This window comes from Lutjanus erythropterus, chromosome 13 (genome assembly GCF_056507025.1).
Source record: "Lutjanus erythropterus isolate fLutEry1 chromosome 13, fLutEry1.hap2, whole genome shotgun sequence".
Lineage (NCBI taxonomy): Eukaryota > Metazoa > Chordata > Actinopteri > Lutjaniformes > Lutjanidae > Lutjanus > Lutjanus erythropterus.
Window position 1 is genome coordinate 9,199,614 of NC_139329.1, and position 23,854 is coordinate 9,223,467.

Genomic DNA, 23,854 nt, shown 5'->3' on the forward strand with positions numbered 1-23,854 from the left:
AAGTGATAAATTGGTGTTCAGTGGTAGTGTATACAAATAAAGTTGTGAAGTAAGTGTGCAGCCACAACTTGAACATGTTGCACATCAGTGCATAAATAATTATATCAAGTAATAATACAAGGTAATAAGATCTGAAAGTCTTCTCTCTGCATTATCAGTTCTTTTACTTCAGATACTTTTACCACATTTGGTGATTATACCTCTGTACTTTTACTTAAGTACAATTCTGAATGCAGGACTACAACTGCTGTTGCCAGGGGATGCATGGAGACATTGTGGAGTAAGCTGACTAATTTGTAAAAATATAAATTATGATTTAATCTAAAGCAGTTACAGTCACAACAATAAAACCTGAACACCAGGTGTTCAGACTGACTGTGTGTGAAAATTAATAAGCAAGTGAACAGAGAAGTGTCAACTGTAAGCTAAATGTAATGGATGAATGTTATTGTGATAGAACAGAAATGAACACAACAGATGACATAGATAACTACAAGTAACAGAGAATGGTTGAAACATCTAGCTATCTAGTAAATCTAGTATCTAGCATCTAGTAAACACTCACAAACAGTTCAATTGTATGAAAAAAATACTGTAAAAAATATCATACATAATTTATAGTGTTAAATAAAGTCTGGTTTAAAATTGCTTTAAATTAAAAGTTTTCAAAGTGGGAGGCTGGCCTCACCAGGGGGGCTTCACACAGTTTTAGGGGAGGCTCAGCAACTAAAATGAATGAATATTGCATTAGTTAAAGGAGATACATATACAATAAATGGCTGAAATGTGGCCATTTGGTAAAAAGATAGTGCAGAGATTCAGGATTAGAGAATTCTACTGTTTTTCCCACTTTCCCAGAGTAAGAAACCAATGCATGATGGGTGACATCAAAGAAAGAGTTCTTAAGTTCTTGAGTCTGAAAAAGAACAAAATGTATGGAACAGCTGAGGTAAAGAGCACTTATTCCACAGCTTGAAGCAGGACAAACTGGCCATTGAGAATCAGAGAACAGATCTAAAAAGTTCCTGTCACTCATGGAGATGCTTGCTCTAGACTTGAGGTGGTTCTAAATTTAGTTTTATGAACTAGTTTATATGAACTATATCCAAAGCATCGTACTAGAAACGAGCTCTCACATTTCAAATGCACACAAACATGCAAGCACTGTGAAGCCTACTGCAGGATGCTTGGGCTTCTGGGTAACAGAGATGCACTGTGGAACTGAGCGTGATGTGCACCTCACAAAACCTTGACCCCCTTCAGTGCAAAACCCCCGTGAATAATCTCCTGCAGCGGAACTTTACACCTCGATACGGGGCCTCTTGAACACTCATCCCCTCGCATGAATAGCATTGCAGCCTCTCTCACTCTCTGCCCATCTCTGTGTCTCGCTCGCTCTACATTCCACCTTCTGCTGGCTCTGCCACCACAGGCGCCGTTCAAGAGCCTGACAGTTCAGCCCCGCTTTGATCTCAAGGCACAGGTTATCTGTTACCCGGCTAATTTTAGTTAGCCCCTTTAAGCTCAGCTTCTCTTTGAAGCGCAGGTACCGTGCAGCAGGGAGTTGCGGGTAGTTATCGGTGTGGCTCCTCCACTTTCAGGAAGACGGATTCACCCTCAAGTCTATGTAGGTCTACTGTAATCTGGATAAGATTATCCACCTTGCTACATCTGTATCCGAATCAAATTGGCACGTGGGGTGGTCCCAGGCGCGACGGTGCGGGCTGAAATTAAAGAAACATTTGAATGTGAGTTTTTCCATCCGAGGGGGCTTGTTGAGTAAACAGAGCAATACACGGGAGATGTTCAGGGAAGAGTGCTATCAAATCCTCCTGGGTAATTAAAGGCTCTCAGTTTCATTTTGCTGCGATGTTAACAGATTGTCGTACCAGATGGAGGAGGGGTGTGGCATGCAAAAGGAGAAATCTTACCTTTCCTGGGAGGAAGGAAGAGAGACTGTCTGCACCTCAGACTGGGGAGGTCAAAAGTCTGCAAAAAAACAACCATGAATAAGTCAGTTTCCTGTCTTACTGTCTGCTTATGTTTGAAATATCATTCATACATTTGTGCCTTTTTATTTAAATACTCCTCCGTTTATTGAATCTGTCAACAGTGAGCTTCCTCAACAATCTTGTATTCCCAACCTCCACTCCACTCAGTCCCATGAATTATAATGTCCTAGAGAAACAAGCTTATTCAAACAATAAAACAGGAATATAAAAACTTGTATCAGAACAGCCTGGAGTTGTTATTAAAATTTGAAGAGCATCCACAATGCAACCTCGGGCAGAGTGTGTTTACTGCAGGTTACACAGCAGTACACTAAAGTTGTCTCCCTGTGATTTTACGGAACAGTCGGCCAGCTGGTCTGAGCCGTCGCTGAAGACGATAAAGCCCTCGGAGTGTGACCTTGCACGCTGCAGCACAAAAAGCCAACTCTCAACATGATCACGGGGCAACATATCGAGGTGAACGGGTGAACCATGAAAGCAAACCCAACTGTCCATTTCCCACCTATGTAGCGGCACACATATGCAATTCTCTTTCTGTATCTTTCAGTTCTGTCTTTGTGATAAACACCACTGAGATCAAACGCATGCAGGAGTGCAAAAACACACGGTCGCAAAAAGCAGCCCGGCCGAGGCAAGGTACACAGAATATCAAAGCGCCGTGCTCGCTCTCCAGCATGAATGATGGTTCTCCAGGAGCACCTTCAGATGAGAGGAGCAGGAGGTGTCTGCAGGCTGATTTAGCACCTCAATCTTGTACAAGAGGGGTCACTTTTCTCCCCACAGGATGACATATGAGGGCACAGCCGCTGCTTTCATTTCCATTTTATTGTGAGGAATTGTGGCTAAAGTTTCCCCTCTGTCTCTTGTAGAAGCTGCTGCATAAGCTCACCGAAGGATAACGGCCACTGCAATTGCCAAAAGGACTATCTGTGTGCAGCAAAGTCATGTTCTCTGTTAGGATGGTGATGATCAGGCCTGCAATTTCATTATTGTTGGGGCAATGCTCCTTGGCCTTTGGTGTTGTCGATTTTGTGTGGGCACAAAGGCCATCAAATAAAACAAGCTTTAAGTCCATGGAAATGATGTAATGAATTTAATTTAAGGATTAGGGATGAATATATTTTTATTCATTTTCTTCTTCATTTGTTAACACTAAGTACAGGGACGCTGGACAATAATGAGAAAGTTTCTCATTACTTTGAGATACCAACTCATTATCTTGAGATAATAAGTCATTATACTGAGAAAATTTCTCATTATAATGATTTAAAGCATCTTTTTTATTCATCACATTGGCAGAAACGGGTTCCAGTAGAGAGAGAGACGCTGCAACAGCAGCACGATGAAGAGGAGACGAGTCTATATAATGTGGATCTAGCTGTTTGTCACTGTTAGCAGAGACTCTGGTCTGCAGTGTAAAGCACAGAATTGTAGAGTAACATCAGGCTTTATGAGTAAAGGAAGTTTTTATCATGTTGACTGTGCATATTCACACACTGCTTTTTGTTATGCTCATCTTAATTGCTCTGTCTCTGCTGCCAGTCTGATGTTGGCCAATCAGAATCTCAACAAAATACACAGCGTCTAAAAACTAAGTGGACAGGAAGGACCATGATGACCATGACAGCTGTGAAATTCCTGCCCTGGTGATGGTAGCTTATGTTTTTAGTTCAGCACACTCGATTGAAGGTTTATCTTTTTGAGATTTGAGAAGAGCTGAAATATTCACTCACACCCAAGAGGAGGTTTGGGCTGAGGGACAATGCAAAGTCAACATCCATTCAAGCACACTGTCTGAGTCCTCTGAGCTTGATTGTGAGGGAGCCACGAGTGCACGCACACCATTGCTAGTCAGAATTGTTTTTTCCCCACCTTTTCAGCACCTCTTTTCACTATAAACACATTTATTGTATAAAGGATTTAAAGGCGAGGACAAGACAGAATGAATTGGCTTCAGGGTTTTCAATTTCTACCAAAAGATACAATGTCAAAAGACCTAAGGTCAGGTGGAGAGTGAAAAGCACTGTGTGGCTGGGTGGGCAGGCACAACAGCAGAGAGGAACAGAGAGAAGATAAGTGGTGAGGAGAGAACGAGCACAATGTTTGTGTGAGGACCGATAGATACCAAGAAAACAGAGAGATAACAAGAGGAGGAGGGGGGAAAAAAAGGAGAAAAATGGAGGGATCAATAGAGCGAGAACGCTGTACAGAATGAAATCAGAACAAACCAAAGAGTGACACAGCAGGCAAAAACAAGACAGTTTGTTCCTCCCATTAGTAGGCAAAATTAATTAAGGCTCCATTGACAGAATGCGGAACAAGACAAATATAATTACATTACATCATTACGAGCTTGCCTCCTTCCTGCTCCCTAGGGGACTGCGGACAGCCAACTGGACGGCCAACTCTAAACAGTGGCCATGGAAAAAAGCAAGATGGCTGTCAGCATTCATTTAGCAGCACGCTGGAGCAACATTTCCACACTAAGTCACGCTCAGGAGATAGATGTTGGTTTCTGGTCATCAGGCATCGCACAGCAGAGTTAGTAATGGTCCTATAGCTATAAACAGACTGTAATTTGGCTTGAGATGTGATCACTCACTCCCTATGAGCTATATTTACCATCTGTGGCCCTTTACCCCATTTGTGCCTGTATACAGCATGTGGAGCATGTGTGTATGAGCACATGTGCTCAGATGTGTGCAGCAACCACGATGAAAGCTAGTTATCCTGAGAGACATACATGACATTCTGTTTTACACTGTGGACACGCGCGGAAAGTCTCTGCACAGCTTTGTGGGTGTTTGCATGTTAGCATTCAAACACAATTCCTCAAGATCCGACAGGGGAGGAAAGCTGACCTTGGCATTCCAACACACACGGTCCTCTGTTCTCCAAGCTGAGACAAATCAAGAATCAAAAAGAAATTGAGTTTTAACTCAGGGGAACACTTTATGCTCTCAAAGTGTCTTTTTTTTTCTTCTACAGATTTTACGTACAATATGTGGCCTTGCAAGAAGGACGGCGAAAACAAATAACCTTGTTTTAATAAGAAAGCATTTGGAAAGGCGTTGAAACGGCGCTGCTGTGCTGTGTGCGGTAATGGGGTATCATTTGTCTCATGGGAGCGAGTGGAGCCCTGCAGCTGTGGCGTACACAGAGCTCACACAGCTGTGAATGAGGCGGTGTCGGCCAGCGCTGGCACACATCGGCAAGTCAGCTGAGAACGGCTGGCTCTCCGGCAAGAAACGCAGCGCTGCCGGACAAGCCAGGAGGCAAAACAGCTCTAGACAGTAATAACTCTGATAATGAAATGTTCATATATAAGGTAATTATTAGGACTGCCCTGTGAAAGTCGAAGATTCAAATCATCAGTCGGAGACCCCTCGAACAACTGAGATTCTTCAGGTCCAGTTGTCTTTTTTTTGTTTTCACTCAGTGTGCATTACAGTAACAGACAGAAGCTTACAAAAATGCACAGGGAGAACATTTCAGTGAGGAATTATACATTAGAGTAATAACAAAAGTGGCTGGTAAACAAGTTTCAGCTGCGTCATTGTACACAGACCAGTGCAACTGTGTGACAGGCCGTAAACTTTAAAAAAATCACCACAAACCATAAAACTAACTGTGATGGAGGCAGAGGAGAGTGATGGAAACAGAGCACATGTGACGCTCTGCTGTCAGCAGTCTAGGAAGGATGCTCTATGGTGCGCTGGGGTTTTGTGCATGAACAAGGAGGATGAAGCTTGGAACAAAGTTAGCTGGGTAGTTATACTGACGAAGAAAAGCGCATAACAATGACATGACTGAAAGTAACACTAATGGCAAAAAAGAAACAAAGCTGCCTCCAATGTAACCAAGTGTCTTGGGTTCATTTACCCGGGCAGGTTTAATAAGAAAATAATAAGCAGGACACTGACACATAGGGGTGGGAATCTTTGGGCACCTGCCGATTCGATTACGATTACGATTCAGGGGCTACGATTCGATTATAAAACGATTATTGATGCATCTTTATGTATATTGATGCACTTTTTCACAAACACATTTCTTTTTGTCTCACTGAATAAGCATTCGTCACTTGCAATTTTTAAAAACAGCGCATTTGTAATAAGAATTCATTTCGATTATATTTTATTAAACTATTGGAAATATGTGCAAACTGGAAAGTACCAACAGTAGCCACTAGTAGCCGCAGCAACAGCAGCCTGCCGTCTCCCCGAGTCCTCCGTCGGGTGGAATCGAGTTACGGCTTCTCATGTTTGTTGTGTTGCCAAAGTATTTTATTTTAGCTCGACACAGCTTACATATAACGTGGCTCTTGTCCAGTTTGCTTCCGCCGTCGACGTTGTAGAAGCCGAAGTGTTTCCACACGGCTGCTTTTAAATTAGAAGGAGCTGTACGGACCTCATGGCGAGGTGGCTGCCGGTCGGCCATGTTTGTTTTCCGCTGTGCGCGTGTCGCTCCAGGTGCGCGTCCCAAAGTGTCCCGGCGATGACGCGTACCGCGCTTCTTAGTTCCACATTATTTAGAAGCTTCTGTATCACTTTAATTAACAGATTTAAATAATCGAAATTTGGACGTTTGTGAATCGATTCAGATTCGTCCACGTCCGAATCGCGATGCATCTAAGAATCGAAAATTTCCCCCACCCCTACTGACACATAATGTAAAGTGCAGTGACCAGCAGCAACAGCTTCTGTTTATTCTCCCACATGTCAAATATGGAACCTTGCCTTATGGCAACTGAGGGAAAACATTATCTTAAACACAGTCACAAATCATGATGTTTTGATGGAGGAGGGCTCGGCCATCAGTGGCTGTCATCCATCTGCTCAGACCTAGTGTGGAAATCTGATGTTTTCATATGACAGATGATGAAGAAAGGCATTAAAATGTAAGTCTCACTGGTAAAACATACTAATGTCAGCTGACATAGGAATTTACTGTGGTGCACTGAACTGGAAAAAAGAACAAATCATCAAATCTTTGCATTGAACAGCCAAATCTGATTCGCCTGATGAAATTCTGAGTGGAGGACAGCCCCAGTATTTATTAAATAAATGTAAACAGTCATAAAACTGGATAACGATTGGCTGACAGGGATATCAGAGGCAATGCTGCTGACTTGCCTAATTGAACCGATTTCAGTGATTTTTTTAGGAAGGGATGCCAAAAGTCCATTCCATTCACTAAAATAAGTGTGAAGCACACCGTTTTGGCTTTTTGTGAGCTTCATTGCGCTTCCATGAATCATGCCATCCCAGGTTTTACACTTTATAAGGATAATGAACAACGTTCTGCAGAAAGCAATCCATCCATCCCGCACTCAATCTGTTATGCTCGCACAAATGCATCAATTGAGACATGCTTAATCTCTGTTCCATGTGCAGGCTGGGTAGGGGACAGCGAAATTGAAATGACAGGACGTGGAACGGAGCACATCCGAGTAAAATGAAGGTATCACTCCTTGGTTTGCAGAGCTGACAGGCTATTGATCGTTCCTTGGCTAAGCCTTGGGGTTCAAATACATGTCTAGCAGCCCAGCGTGTGCGTATCTAAGTGTAAAGGTAGATGTAAGAAATCTAGCGTGTACTGCAGTTGCCATACTGCTGACTCTGCTGTGTTAACACAGCCCTGAGGGTAAACAAAAAGACCATCATCTATATAAATGACTCTGCATACCTTTCTCCTCCTTCGCCTTATTTCTATCTCTCTCCTGCCCATCTATCTTTTCCTCCACAGGACACTTGCACCCAACAGCTGTCCCTCCACATCAGTCTGTCCAGATCAATCTTTTTCTACCATCGTTCCCTCCCTGTATCCTCTGCCCATGACAAGGTTTCTCAGGCCACAGCCTCTCTACAGTGAGCGCTGCCCTGACTTAATCCTGCTCCACAGAGCCAGAGGGGAGAAAACTTTACTTTCCAAATCCTCGACAGCTGCGCCGGTAAGATCGGACTCTCTGCTCCTCATCTCTTTACATTGCCGTCGTGCCTCGGTCTCACCCAGTTTCGCCTCTTCACGCCACCGCTCACAGTGGGATGTGGCATGAAGGGCATGACGCCTCTGCCCAGGAATGCTGGAAAGGGGCCAAAACAGATCCCCTTCCACGGAGCGTACAAGCAGCATGGATGCTTGAGCAAACACGTGCGGCAGTGCAACACACACACACACAGATCCACACGCTGTTCTTCTGGCACCACGGGGATGTGAAAATGAAAAACGGAAAACAGGGGGATCTTGGGCTGAGGCAGACAGCTTAACTCTGGCTATACTTTTCTTTAGTCTACTGGACTTCCAGCCCAGCGCGGAAACCACGACTTCCATCAGTCTGCATAAGCTGCAGGTACTTATCAAGAGTGAATTGCTGTGTAATTCAAGACAGTGGGCGGCTTGGCTGAGCTCTGATTGCAGGCTGATGTGTGTGGAAGTCAAGTTGCGGGGCTGCGGGGAGTTACTGTAGGTCCTGGCAGCAAGCCAAACTGTGTGGCATCGCTGAGTGATGAGATACGCGCCTGGAGGTTCCTGCAGAAGCTGAATTATAAGAGGCAGCACAGAATTCAATGGACAGCTTTAACCATGCAATTACTTTCTACATCGAGAGTGAAAAAAGCTGTCAGCATAGCTACAGTACAGAGCACATCAATTGGAAACAGAACAGAGAGGAAATAGAGTTTGGGCTGTCAAGGTGATTGCAATAATGGGCTTGTTTCCATTTAGCTTGCTGCTACACCTTTAAATTTCCATTCTATGTTTTCATATATGAAGGCAGTAATCATCAGCTTCAACAGTCTATTATTTCACCATGAGTCGCAATTTATCAGCTCTTCTAAATAGTCAATTCAAAAGACAATTACTGCGTCTGGACATTCATTGCTTGTGTGTTGTGATGTTGCCCACATCGCTGCACACACTCGGATGCCACAGACACATGCAGGCGCTGTTAGGGAGGGTTCAGGGGTCAGTTATGGGCCAAGGTTCATTGCGTGCGGGTGAGGAAGAGTTATGACAGCTCTGCTCCATCTCATCAGCCCGAATGTCAACTCACACAGCATCATTTATCTGTGAAAGCCGAGCAGTCGAACACACAACGCCATGGGCGGGCAAATCACCAGCACGGCTACGCTTCTTTACCACTCACGCTTCAAAGAAATGACTGTAGAATAGGCCGCAAATTGAGCTGATGTGAAGTATGGGGCACCGCAAAATGTTCATAATATAGCTGGTCAGAGTAATATTAATATGGTTGGTCTGTATGTGAGGCGTGTGTGTGTGTGTGTGTGTGCGTGGCATTGCAGAATGCAGAATTTATGTGGTCTTTCAAAGAGCCAAGAACTGGAGATGGATGGGGCCACGAGAGCCAGATTAAAATTAAAATGAGCCAATTAAAAACTTCTTGTCTTGCACGACTCCCACAAAACAAGCGCAAGACACAAACAAGGACAGGGAATATAACTTAATTGAATGAGACTTTTATGTTTAACTGGCTTGAAAACTGGTTAAACGCATTTGACACCTTTATCTGTAATGAGAAGACAATAACCTTTTGTGTATAAGAGAACGCTCGCCCTTCAAAACAGTCTTGAAGTTTAGGTTTCCAGCAGAATATGTGGCGCCCCTGGAACAGATGGCTATCTCTTTGGGAAACATGTGGCTCAGAGCGAACAGTGTTAGAAGAGGAGGGATAAACTGTATGAAGGCCCTCAGGCAGGCTTGTTGTGATTATCGACGATTAGCCTCTCATTGGGCAAAGAAAGGAAAACAAATCTCCAAACATTAAGGCCAGCCTGTACACCCTGCAGCAAGGTTCTGCTTTGTCATCAAGACAGAAAGAGCTGCTTAAGTGCTAAACGCTTTCCAGTCTGTTTTCTGACACCTAGGGTTTGTATGCAATCCAATTAGACTGCCTGTAACAATACTGCCTTCTGAAGCTTATTTGTGTTGAGAAAATCTAAGAGAAGATGTTGATCTTGCTGCTTGTGGTTTTGTTAGTTGCTTCCACATTTAAGGGAGGAGTATCTACAACCCACTCTTTTCCGCTCCAATGTGATTCCCATATTTGAATTTGAATATCTGTAGAAAGAAAAAAAGAGTATTTCTTGATGATTATGATTCTTATGTGTAAGGTTACATGAGGCTGAAACTGAACTTTCAGTTTTGTGGTGAAACGTACCGTGTCAGTTAAGCTGATGGGCTGTTCATATTCAGTCATTTTTCACTATCTGGAAAGCTTGTTTAGTTTGTGTAATGTAACTTGTGTAATGGTGTCCTCCACCCCTAGGATTCTGGCATGTGACATTCATGTGTGTTGCAAATAGCACTGAGAGATGGCCCTCATTTCCCATAATGCATTGCTGAGAGTTTACCTTGGAACTTATTTCCCCTAACATAAGTGCCAGAATGAAGACGATGTTAAGTGTGACATTAATCTTTTAACTTGTGATGCGTAGATACCACGTGGATCCTTGAATCTGGATCGGAACACGGATCACTGATGTAAGTCTGACATCTGATGAGTGAAATACATCAGTATCAGCCCCTGATACCTATATTGGATAGGACCATCTCTATCAAACATTAGCACCTTACAAGTTCTGCACCCACATGATTTAGGCTCAGTGTCTTGTGCTGTAAACTCCGAAAACTGTGAGGAAGGTATGGTTCCAATAATGACATCTTGTAAGATAAGTATATTTGTTTTCAGGCAGTTTTCATCCTCCTTTTTCTTAATTCTCCATGGTCTCTGTGTCTGAGACGAGTTTATGTGTGGGAGTTAAACAAACAGATGGACTCTGAGGAGAATGCAAAATAAATGCAAAATAAAATCACAATGAAGCACGAAAAACATACTGAGTTATGAGAAGTGAAATGGGTTTAACTCATTTTATCAACAGAAATGTGCTGTTTAATGATGTGATGTGCAAATATATGAATCCCATTCTCTGGAGTCATTTGTATGGAACACATGCATCCAGTACATGCCAGATATACATGCCATACGCTCATTCTACATGCATCATGAGTCAATTAACAGCCCAGTGGTATTGAATAAATCCAACAACTATACAAATGTATTATAATTGCAGATCTGAGCTCCCATAGGGGGTGTTGTAAGCCTGCAGACTGCTGATGACAAAATGTAACCATTCATCCATGTTAGCTTGTCTACTGCTGCATGTCGTTCCAAACCCTCCGTCTTTACTGCTATCCCACTGCCACGTTTTCAGAGGCAAATGCCAATTTAGCCTACGCAATGTTAGCTGGCACAGCTAATACTTTGCTTTTATTTTTGCATATTTAACGCCAACTGTGAAAAAACATCCAGTCTTCTGACAGACCAAGCATCGACTCCCCAACCTGTGGTCCAATCCAGCAATTGCGTCACTGGTTGTCAATTCCTCGTTCCCCTGCAGCTAAGGCACATAATCTGTGCAAAAGGACAAACATTTGGACCACCCTAGTTGTGCTCTTGTACAAGGGGTGGATTTTGTTATTTTGCGGCCTAAGGCAAACACAACCATAGGGCACTGCTCATTCTCTTTTCTCTCCTCCTTTCCATCTTTGAATAAATATTTTTATGGTGTAGTGCGCCGAAATAAGAAAGCAGTCTCACAGCGTCAGGAGAGAAGTTATTCTGTAGTCTTGTGGTACGGCAGCACAGAGGTTGAAACGGCTGTGGCGGGTGTTGTCTTTTGGTATCCCCCTGCTTATTAATTTTCTTTGCACTTCTGGGATAGCTTTCCTTTGTTTTTCAAGTTGGCCACGGTCTTCCTGAAACGTTTCCACAGGTGTGCAGTAAGATGGCTGCATGGTACAAGTTAGCGTTTACTATGAGCACCAAATGGAAGGTGCCTACTCTCCTATGGCCCTTTTCCATGGGTCATCCACTGGGTTACCTGCTTGAAGGTGTTTCTCCATACGAGTCTTGATTCAAGTGGCTGTAAAATGCTGATTAACCAGGTTTCATTTCCTATATATTCCTCACAATAAAAGTCCCTCATTATTTTGCTATCTAAATGTTAAAAGTGGAGCATTCGGTAAAAAGTTGCTAGAGGCAGTGCCTTTTCTCTACAAGGCGGTATACTGCTGCAGACACTCTCCCCTCATTGGAAGAAAACTGAAATAAAAGACACTGGCACTCAGAAAAATATGATGTGGGCATAAGGCTTTAAGAATTCTGATGCCATTGTTAGTGTATGGATTTAAAAAAAAAAAAAAATTAACAAAAAGTAAAATAATAAGAAGAAAATAGTATATTATGAGGTGTTTTCTGGGCCCTGTGGTAGCTTAACTGCCAGCCTTTACCTTACAGTAAGTCCTCCTCTGTCTTGTACTGTAGGCTGCTTGCAGTGACGCTCATGGTAGGTGTAAGAAAATGCAGGTCCTACTGATCCTCGGACCCAACAGCATCTGCAGATTGAGGACTGCAGATCTCCTGAACGCTGGTCAAGGTTCCAAGTTACTCAACCTTCCCCCCTGTGGGCCAGCTTCTAACAACTAATCTCCACCATACCACTATCCCCTGTGGCCCTCGCCAACCGTGACTCTAATGCACAAGAGAAGGTTTAGAGTCTCAGGGGAGTCATGAGAGCAGATTATCACCTCAGCCTGTAGATAAACAGCAGTCACCACGTACACTCATCACCAGAGGTTTGGATTGGATCCAGGTCTGATGGCCCTAATGTGTGTGTGTGTGTGTGTGTGTGTGTGTGTGTGTGTGTGTGTGTGCCTACATGCCTAGGTTGACTGTGTAGATACGCTTTTCCCTGTGTTCACTGCAGAAGCCATGCCAAGTTGGCCCAGCAGGCCCTAGCTGTTGATCCTCTGTCCTCGTCCTAGAGGAATTTCCTTTCCTGATCCAGCGTGCAATCAGAGGCATCTGCAGTGTCCACTTTGCCAGAATTCTTCTGTCTCCCCGAACGCACACAGACATGCTACAGCATCTGTTCGGACACACTCATGCCAGGGAGAGGTGCAGCTGTGCGCCCATCAACTCAGACACACACATTTTTGGAAACACACTCGCCAGAGATCACTGCGAACGTTGGGGGGTGGGGGGTGGGGGGTGGGAAGTGAGCAAGTGCTCCAATTCTACTGGGGTGAGCTGTCATCACCCGTGACCTAACAAAATCCATCTCATCACTGACGAAAGCATATCGGCCAAGTTCACAGTCCTCTGCTCGGGACTTCAAAGCCTGCCTGAGATTCCAAAAAATCAGACACATTTGAGGTATGGTTGATTTAATTTGCCTCAGATGGGACATGTTACACTTTTGAATGAGACTATTCACTTACAGATTTTTTTTAATGAAATGCATAAACAGTTTCAATGTGAAACCAAAAGACAAGAAAATGCATCTTGTTTCTCCTCTGCTGAACATGCGGAGCTTCAACTCCTGTGCCCTGCCTTCCCTGACAGGGCGGCAGAGCAAGTGAAAAATGGATGAACAGATTCTGGATGAACGAAGAAAAGCATCAGACTGACACGCGATGTGGCTCATATCCTTCATGCTAATTTCCAGACAGTCTGTCTGCTCCAAGTAATGCCATACTGGATTTATAGCTGATAAAACCTCTATTATTTCATTTCTCTCCCCATGTTTTAAATGAAGGTAATAGACAAGCTGGTGGTTCAGTTTTAGAGAATTAAAGTGGGGGCCGAGTGAACAGGGAGGAGGGGAGTATGATAATTACGGACAGGGAACAGTGAGCAGCAGATGAAATATGTGCTCAGAAAACATAATTAGCAAAAAATGGTTGTCATACACTTCTATCCCTCTGCAGTGCAGAGAAGAAAACCACACTACAGACTGTCAAACACAGACATAGCAGAATAAAGCAATCCAACATTTTTTCCTCTTAATGCTCTACACATCTTGAGAGGGGATTATGTGCACAGAGGAGCTATAAAAAGACTTCTCACACAGTTTTGCAGTAGCGCCGTAGAGCATGGACAAAGAGTAGGGAGGAGAAGGCGGCTCACATTGATCACTGCTTCACCCACATTGGATTGGTCCACAGAGTGTAGTTATGTCATTGTGAAGATGAAATCCTTATGGGCCAAATAAACTCCAGAGCTTCCTTTATTTAAGCCTTCCTACAGTAGCTCTTTTGGGCCTATTTCCAGCTCATTTTCCTCCTTCAATGATGAATTACTGCTCATGTAAACATCACAGCACTGTGCTTAAAACTCTAAATTTCATGTTTTCTGGTTCCCATGCTTCTTGTGCACACATGCACCCAATTTCAGATTGATATGTAAAGGTTCTAGGATTTTACAGGGCAGATAATCTCTTAAAGGTAATAACAAACATATTTACAAGCAGCAACAAGAACAACACGAGGGAATTTCAAGCCAAAGTTGTGAGAATAAGGGAGCGGAGGTTTGGCAGTTGCAAGGAGACAATTTCAGGAGTACCTCTCAGTGTTACAATTGTTTGATTACAGATGTCGTCTGAAAGCACACCTCAACTTTTCAGAACTCCACACACACAAAAGGTAAAACTCCATAAATCTCCTGCAAAATGAGACTCTGCATTCAAAACAGTATTATGTCCTCTCAAAATGAAATGGTATTTTGTGTTCAAATGTACCATCATACGAGCAGACGTTTCTAAGAACCATTTGATCACTGATGTGCTCAATGTAAAACACTGATAAGAATGGAGAACACGAGTATGAATGGTCCATATGTATGTCCGTTCTATTCTTGTCAATCTAATATCTCAAGAAAGCTTTGAGGAAATTTCTTCAAACTTGGAACCGATATCCACTCGGACACAAGGATGAACTAGTTAGATTTTGGTGGTCAAAGGTTGTGGTCACTGTGACCTCAAGTCCATCCCATTCTTGTGAATGCAATATCTTAGGAACAACTGGACTTAATTTCTTCAAATTTGGCACAAACTTCCACTTGAACGGAAGGATGAAGTGATTAGGACTAATTTCACCCAAATGTCTAATGTGATAAAATGATGAAGTGTTATTATTTTGTAGGGGAGGGTGTTTCATGACAGAGTGCTACAGGAGCTGACAGGTGTATTTGGTAGTGTGAGTGAGCTAGTCCTCAGAAATTACTACAACCCATGTTTCAGAAAATTTTTATTAAACAAGCTTGAGGAAATAAAGAGACAAAATAGAATGTGTAGGGTGTGGGGATTTTAACTCTCATAATGCATTGAAATGAGAACAATTTAGTGTGATTAAACAATAGAAAGAAAAAAAAAGGGCGATGTTAGGAACCTAAGGGAACGTGTGCTTTCTAATAATATTGCACCAATATGTGACTGAAGGGTGAACAAGACGGAACCAGAGGGAGTGATCATTATGCAAAATAAATATTACAACATCACAACAAAAGACAGAGATGGGAATTGATGCGTCCGGTCGTCTGCTTCATCGCTGGGGTTGGGGTTGTTGGGATGCAGGATGAAGAATGGGAAGGGGTCATTTAAGAATTGGTAAAACAGAGAAGAAGAAACTGGTAACAGGTAGGTTGTGCAGGTTTGGTTGAATAGAGCTGTTTTGATTTAGGATTTTGTTGAGTTTTTGTGTCACTAGTAGATGTTCTCCACCTGGTTGTGTTTTGCAGGTGCTGAATGGAGGTTTGTCATTCACATGAGTTACACCTTGGACTGATACTCTCCACCTTATAAATACCTCCCACATACTGCAGTCTGGCTGTCTCTAGGAGAGATCCTCTCTCCTGTGGCAAGCACAACGATAGCATGTGATTCTTTTGTGCTTTGTTCTCCACGCACACAGCAGAAATTCTTTAGATGGATTATAATATTGATATAATATGGGCACCATGATAAAAACAGGACAAGGTATAATATTAGCTGCATAAGAGGCCATTCCAAAAAAGTAAAGACACAGGAAGGCAGTACCATAGTGGGATGGCAAATGTAATGAAGGAGAAACAGAAATAAAGCATTTAAATAATGAAAGGAACAGGTAATTATGATTCGGCGCAAACAAGCTCAGGCAGGGACTGAAGAAAGTAGTGTGATTCACATGGGAACACGTTCAGGTAGGAGAGGTGTTGTGGATGATTAAAAAGACGGGCAGTAGCCGGGAAATGGCTGAGCTAATGGTAAATACTTTTGTTACAGCTCCAATAATTTGTCTAAGGAGGGAAGCAGAGGTAGAGAGAAAACTGAATCTGAAAACATGGAGGCACAAAGGAGCATTGAGGATGAACAATATGTTCCATTTAATGCGGGAGAATTAAAGAGAGAACTGGCTAAAACCGTGAAGACTGCTCCAGCAAAATATTGAATATGTTACATCATGTTGGAACATTTAAGTACGGGGGAGGGGGGGGCAGGGACTGAAGAAGTTACTACTCTTTATTCTAAGGCGATAAGTGCAGCAAGTAAAATCTGAGTGAGCTGGAATCAATAATTATTCTGATAAGGAATCCTGAGAAAGATATCTGTGTATATATACATAATAAACATACAGTATGTTGATGGTTAAAGAGAGGCTAAAGTACATCTTTGAGAAAATAGCATACCAAAGCAAAGTGAGGAGAAGAAGGGGCACAATTGATCCAGTGTTGTGTCTGGTGGATGAGATAAGAATAGCCCAAATAAATAAAAGAGACAATGACTGCAGTGTTTTTGATGTTGAAACAGCATATGACATGTTGTGAAGAGAGGGGTTGCTTATCAAATTATAATGAACGGGAGTAGGGGGGGAGGGAAGGTTATCTAAGTGGAAGAACTATATGGGGTAAAACAGGGTCAGAGCATAAAAAAACATGTTGAAAATAGAAAAGTTTAAATGAGCGTTGTAACTGCGCTCTACGTTTTGATAAATGATAAATTTGTAAATATGCCAGCGGGCATGAGGAGCTCAGTGTTTGCAGATGACAGAGCTCTGTGGAAAAGAAAACACAAGATGGAGCTGAAAATTTAAAGTTAAATGTTCAGCAGAAAAACTAAAGTTATGTTCTTCTGGTAATATTCTGAAATTATATGGAGACAATTTTGAATGTCATTTGTTGGGGAGAGTATATTTTAGAAAAAGCATATTACATATGTGGAGAAGAAGTATGGTTCAAAAATAAGCACTGCCCGCTTGCCCGTGGCAAGTAAAATGACATGTCGGGCAAGTAAACCTGGCAGCTGGCTTGCCTGACTGGGCAAAAAATGCTTTTCCCAGCATCCATCACCTTGGATTTTGAAAAACTGGGATGTGCCTTTGTCATTGCAGCCCCAGATTAAAAATGGGCAAATAATTTCAGTTTTTGTTGTTATTTGATGACCACTAACAAAACAAGTCCAAGCCAAACAAAATACTGACTTCAGGCAAGTAGATTTCTGACCCAGTTGCCCAATGGGACGAATGAAAAAAAAAAAAAATAAATCAGAAGTAATATATGTCATGAGGTGTAATTGAAATGTATGTATGTAGCCCCTTATCAGATCAAGGCTGTATTATGGAAATATTGCAGGTCAGATCAGTATTATGAAAAGAGGTGGTGAAGCAAATTATAGTAACGTGCAGACCACACTGTTATGGAAAACAGGGCGTGTAGAAGCCTGTGTAAAAATGATATCAGAGTGTGGAGGACAGAAAATGGCTATTTAGTTTTATGAGAGCTACAGGGCCAATTACATGACTTATTAAAAAATGGACAATGAGGAAGACTATAGCCAGAAGGAGGGAGCAATACAATGCTAAGGAAGAAAAAGAGGAAAGCTACTTTTACATAGCTGCTATTTTGGGAAGGTGCATGCTGGAAAATGAAGTTTACCGCTCAAAAAATGGATAACCACAGGGCAAAAACAGGAACAGACTCATTTTGAGGACAACTTCAGCTTTCAAATGAGAATAGAATAGCACATTTATTTTGCATTTCAGGGTAGTTTTGGTCAGCAGAGAAACATTGTTGATACACAAAAATCTCTTCTGGTTATCCTCTTGTGAGTGCACAGTATTATTGAAAATTTTATTGCATATATTTAGGGTGAAAAGTGTTTTTTTTCTTGTTGCTATGATAGTGAAAGAAAATGTTCAAAATGCTGTTAAATGCCTATAAATGATGTACATTTGCACTCAGTTGTAATAAAATCAGAAGAGGGGTTGGGAGGTGCTTTCAAAACAACATTAGCAGTTCTAAACTTCTAATTAGAGCCTGACCAATACTGGATTTTTGCGGCCAATGCGAATACTAATCATAGGTATTTGGTATTAGAGTAAAAACTTTTAACACTTTTTTGCAATAATCCCTCAAAAGTGGTTCACACCTGTGACAAAGATATGTAATGGAGGCAGGCAGACTCATATCATGTCAGTTCAGCTTTGAGTCCAAGTGGTCATTTGTGCCAAGTGTGAAGAAACTCCCTCAGCCTGTTCTTGAGATATGTTGACAAGAATGGGATGACATGAAAATAGGTTTGCATTTGGCCACAGCTGCTACCGACGTGAAGCCATAAAAAAAAGATAGGTTTTTCCAAAATTGTGAATCGCAGAGGTCCTCCACATTACAGTCATGAATATGCACCGAAAAAAATTAGGCTGATCGGTCCAAGCTTAGTCCTGATGGGGGATTATAATGAATGTACATAAAATTCTGCCTATAAGGGGAAATAAATGATAAATAACTCAATAAAACAACCTGAATTATCTTCTTTTTTAAAGTTTTCACAAATGTACATCAGCTGTTATAACCCAAACCTGGACGGATGATATCAAATATAGAATTCAGGTTCTACTTCCAATTTCGCAGATTTGAACCTTACAAGTTTTTTAGGCAATTTTGAGACATAGATATAGATGTTAGTTCTGGTTGATGAGCAAATTGTGGATGCTGGCATCTACGCAACAGGGGGCACTGCTAAAAGGGATTAACAACCCTCACAATCTCCCTGCTGACAACAGGTGTTGATAAGCAAAAGAGATACACAGTATGTGTGTCTCTTCCTCTCGTTGATATCCTTTCTGTGTGTGCGTTTGTTTGTGCGGAAGAGTGCGGGTGTGCAGACGCAGATGAATGCCAATGTGTGACAATGTGCGATCATGCCCACCCCCCCATGTTTGTGAATGTTTGTGCGCATGTGGCCATTTTGGCATTGTTCTGGAGTCCCCCCGCAGGTGTTTAGATCTCAACAAATACCCACTGGTCCTTAGCAGCTGAGGCAGGGGGGCACGGGGCTCGCCCTGGCCTTCCCCTTCCCTCTCTCCTTTCATTCTCCGTGCCGCGCTAGGCAGGAAAGAGAACGCTGCCAACCCCAGGTGTCAGGCATCCGCTCGGCACTGTGTCAGCAGACATGGGAGATGAAGTGCATGCAGACAAGAGTGAAGGATTTAAGAGGGAGGGAATTTAAGAGAGCGAGAAAAGTGTGAAAATTGAGGTAAAAAAAAAAAAGCCCAGCACAAACCAGGAGGAAGTTAGGTGAGAAATGGACTCAAAGAGAGATTTAAAAAGGGAGAAAATTGAGGGTGAGTGGTGGTGAAGCAAAGAAAGAAATAGAAGAGTGTATTGCCAGTCTATAAAGAGAAAAGTATATGTGACCTATGACATGACTGGCTCCAGAGGGTTTTAACCGGTCTGCTCATACATCTTCAGTCTGCCCTTTCAAAACAAACAAATGCCACCTTTAAAAGAAAATTAGCAAACGTGTTTTTTTTAGATGCAACAAAACCCGATAAAAATATGCAATTGACCCTTTTCCCCAATCCCAGTGGACCCATTTCTGTGCATTTATGATCTTTTTTCTGATGTGCACTTGAAAGCTGAGGCTGAACTGCTGTGTGTGCAGGAGAGCAGAGAGGAAAAGGTTTTTAAAAGCTCTCAGTGCATTTGAAGCTTAAAACCAACTCTCTGTGGTTTGAAGTTTAGTTTCTCTCCAGCGTCACTGTTTGTACTTTCAGATTTCTGCTTCATTTTACTTTTTCATGTCCACTTTCAACCAGATAGGACTCGTGTTAAGTTACTGCCGATGAAAAGGCAATAGCTCCTGATTTTGCTGCTTCCCGAAGACCAAAGAGTGATATAGCGATAGTCTGAAGTCGGCCATCAAGTGATGTTTAAGTGTGACAATGAAGGATGACTGTAGAAGCAATTGACATGCGGCAAAGCGGACCTTGGCCTGCTCTTCCCGTCCCCCTTTGGCAAGTAGAAAAGTGACATTCCCCTGCTGTTTTTGAACTGAAGAACTGACCCTCTCCAAAGTTAGATTATTGCTCTGATTTTAATATATTTGAAAATAATAAAATTGTGGGTTTTTTTTTACTCTTTCAACATTGTGTGTCTTTTGCCCCTACCAAACTGGTTGTCAAATTGTGAACCTGCAGACCCACTACAAGTGTTGGCAGTGGGGGTGTTACAAAGTCATGCCAAGCACAACATGTATTAACAAAATATACATCGTCAAACCAGGTGTAAGGTTTCCAGTCACTGCCGATCGGAGCTGGAGCCATGATTACTGCAGTCATTTACCCCCAACTGAATGCAGATCGTACCTTTTCCTATTGAAGACAAAAGGCAGATGTTTGTGGGTCTTAGTTGGTTTTTGTCCAGTGGAGAGAGAGATTTAAGAAAAAGAGGAAACTGAGGGTGAGTGGCAATGAAGCCAAAAAAAAAAAAAAAAAAATAGTGTACTGGCAGTCTGGAACGGGGAAAAGTATCTGTGACCTCTGACATGGCTGGGTTGCACTATGCACCCGGCTCCAGAGGGTTTTAACAGGTCAGACATCTTAAGTCTGCCCTCTCCAAACAAACAAAGACACAGTCACCCTCCACAGAGACCATTACAGGTCTGCCAGTCTTCCCCTACAAATGGACAATTCTTACAAATTCACAGAGCACCACCAGACTATGCTTAATAAAAAAATCTGCAGTCAGACAGCACAGCAAAGACACATGGGAACAAATCTTATTTGTAGCTGTGTAAAAAGCGACAACTTCTGCATGATAAATGGAAGACACACACGCAACATCAACTTATTGCCATTTGTTTTTTGTCTCTCTCAAGTCTCTCAAAAGATCTCAGTGTTATTTAGGTTTGCAGCTGATGAGAGCTGAAATGAGATATAGCTCGAGGAAGCGTATCCTGGCAGAGACATTAATACTGGAGTCACTGCAGGATGGATACACGGGCAGTCTAGTGGTACACTTCAAAATTGGAAATTGAACAAATTATATATATATAAATATATATATGTTGTGATTCATTGGACGGGATGGAAGGGAAGGAGATACAAGAGGATAAGAGGGGAACTCACTGCACTGAGCTTGGTAGATAACTGCAAATTACAGTCCCACACGTACAAGGTCAGGTGATTGAGAGCTATATCATTTGATGATGAGTGCTGAGAGATTCATCCACTTCTGCAGCTGCCCTGTGACTGACGGAAATCCAGTTCTCAGGCAGGTCCACACATCATCGCACAACCTGTCCTCTTTCGCTCTGCCCTCATCTTTTCACAATCCAATCGCATACGGAATAACAGGCTAAGACAATCGCACAGAGACGACACATTTCAAGCCCTCTTTCTCAACGCCCCCCCAACTCTGCAGTTCTTATTTATCAGCGCGCTGACAGACACGGTGAGGAACAGAGATGTCTGGATCCTCTCCCTCTTATGGCTAAATCATGTTGTGGCTGGGACAGGTCCTCTCCCGCAGCTTTGATCACCCCTCAAGGACTGACAGAGTGACTGATGGGCCCAAGTCAGTCCTGCTGCCTATTCATCTCCCCCTGTGAGAGGAGGACAGGAGAGATAGAAAGAAAGCAGCCGAAAAAACAGATAGGGGGATTGCAGCGATGCCATGATAAATCCAGAGTGAGACTGTAAGCACTTTTGAATTTTCGCATGTGGGAGTCTGGAAAGACGGAGGTGGCTTGCAGCAGAGGATTTTTAATGACACGCTTCATGGCTCCAATTTTAATGTGCCCCGCTAATTATGATATTGCCATGTTAGCCCTTTCCAAGCTATTCCATGTAATGAGAAAGAGAGATGGAGAGACAGAGGAAGAGAGGAGGCATGGGTATGGCACACTATGTGTGAGTGTCATTCCAGTCTGTCGCTCAGCGAGGGGTAGTGATGAATTGGGCGCCTTGCCGTCTCCCTGGCACCTGGCCACTGTTTGTCCTTTAGGTGTCCTGGTGACCAAAATGTCTCTGAGCTCCACAGGGACTCATGAGGGGGGTCTAGTCTCACTGCGCTGTGCATTACTGTACCATATGTCTGTGACGGGGGCGGTTCTTCTTTCTCCAGATGTGCCTGTTTGTGTACATGTGTCAAGTCAATTTTATGCATATAGCCCAATATCACAAAGCACAAGAATGTAACCCCCTTTATACTACTATAGTCTTCACTGTAAAAATAAGTGTTTTAACTTAAAAATGTTAGTAGCCAGGCTGCCTTAAAATGTTAAGTGACTGCACTGAAAAGACAAGTTGAGGTAATTTTGTAATTATTCAAAACAAATGTACCTTTTTAGTTAAATTGGCAAGCCAAATTGATGAGAAAAATGGACACTTGAACAAGTATCAGTATGATAAGAAGTACATAAAATGACAAATTATTTTTGAGAAAATTTTATTCAGTGTTTTATTTTGGCCCATCTCCTGTCGACTAAAATACATGGCCTACCCAGCACTGGCGAGTGATCAAGAGGTTTTGGCTTCACTTTTGGGCAGCTCTAATGTAGTCCATCTCTATATATGTGAATGGTTTCAACATTGGCACAAAGACAATATGTGAAACCGCTGCCAGAGAATGTATTAAATTAAAAGTGTGAAAGGGGTAGTGACTCCATTCAACAGACCTTTAACACGGTGCGCAGACTTCTCATTATTGTGAAAAAAAGCAAACAAATCTTATTTTCAAGTACATTAGAGACACAGCAAGTCACATACGTTTTCTTCAAACTAAAAAAAGGAAAGGACTCTGGAGACTTTTAACTCTCAAACAATGCATGCTGGGAAGTCTGCTAATATACTGATCATGTTTTAGAAACTTAGAAAGGTGCAATATGACAGAATGTCAGTTTAAAACACTGAAAAATTAACTACAATCATCAACAGAATGTGATATCTACTGTACCGCCTGCCCTAGGTCTAAAAAAAAACTCAAGCTCCTAGCTGTGCAAACTCTTAACTCTTCCCCGGTCCTCCAAGCTACTGGTTGAAATTAGCTAATGGCAGCTATAGTTAGCAGCAGTTACTCTCATGATATACTGCCCCCTATTGGTTAGTAGTATGAATTTGACAGGCAGCCTATTCTTACATACTGCACCTTTAACTTGACCAAATAAAACTTGTATGAGAAATTTTTAGTTTATTCCATTTAATTCCTTTGTGATTTTTTTTACAGTGTTGGTCACCAGGTGTGTGTGTGTGTGTGTGTGTGTGTGTGTGTGTGTGTGTGTGTGTGTGTGTGTGTGTGTGTGTGTGTGTGTATGTGTGTGTGTGAGACTGGTTTTCTCATTGGAAAAGATTTATTCTTGAGCCAAGTGTCACCTTCATCACTCTGTCTTGTTTCCTGCACATTCTCTGGGGTGACAGTAAAAGAAAGCCTTGGGGAAAAATACCTGTTGGAGCTATTAAGAAGAGGAAATAAATGAATGCAAAGGTGACTTATGGAGACAAGAAATCTCCTCAGACGTCCAGAGTTTGGTCTGGAACAACCCATTATGGGGGACCTCCTCAAAGGCAATTCGGTACAGGACCCAGAGCATAAATCACAGTGTTATAAAAATCCATTAAAATGCCACACAATAGTGGCCCCAGATGGTAGGCGATTGTATTGAGAAGTACACACAATACAGAACATGTGTGTTTCTTGGGGGAGGACCCTTCTGTATTTGTTGTGGGTG

At 42.4% G+C, this 23,854-nt stretch overlaps 1 protein-coding gene across 1 annotated transcript in view; it reads right to left on the reverse strand.

Annotated features, from left to right (window-relative positions):
• Positions 1-23,854, reverse strand: part of tspan9a (tetraspanin 9a) — a 230,455-nt gene that overhangs the window by 154,907 nt on the left and 51,694 nt on the right. The window contains exon 3 of the mRNA XM_084734821.1: positions 1,932-1,989. The gene's annotated coding sequence lies outside the window, so the exon portion shown is untranslated. The remainder of the gene's footprint in view (positions 1-1,931; positions 1,990-23,854) is intronic.